We start from the raw sequence: 519 nt of genomic DNA, 5'->3' as shown, positions 1-519 counted from the left end.
ATATGTTGTACATTTACTCTCAAGATGTACGCTTCGGCCCCTTATTCAGGGGCTCAAGCTATTACCAGCAAGAACAATCCTCATCCAGACTTGAACTCGAAACACCCGGAGGCGAACGGTTTAACTAATAAGTGCACCAGTCTTGAATCCATGCGTCGGTGGAAACAATGCCGGCGTGTTGCATGTATTAGCTCTGAACTTAGCGAGTGATTGCCTTGCAGCTGTCATACTGAGCGTAGAGCGTGATTATCGCTCACTTGAACCATGTTGAATGGCTCTTTGGTGTAGGGTAAGGCACCAATTTGTTGGGGCACAACGAAACCACCAACTTAAGACTTGCTTATAGGCATTTCAACGTTTTCAACTCTTAAATCGACCGTGTTTCATTATCATCTCTTCTTCTTATTAAATGCATCGAGTTCGTTCCATTGGGTAGTTCGCGTGGCGAACGGTTTGATGCAGCCCCCCGGGGGGGACCACGGCACTTTACACCGGGCATGGTGTATGCGCAACCTACAG

Source organism: Anopheles funestus (assembly GCF_943734845.2).
Source record: "Anopheles funestus chromosome X unlocalized genomic scaffold, idAnoFuneDA-416_04 X_unloc_33, whole genome shotgun sequence".
Taxonomy (NCBI): domain Eukaryota; kingdom Metazoa; phylum Arthropoda; class Insecta; order Diptera; family Culicidae; genus Anopheles; species Anopheles funestus.
This window is presented reverse-complemented; position numbering follows the sequence as displayed.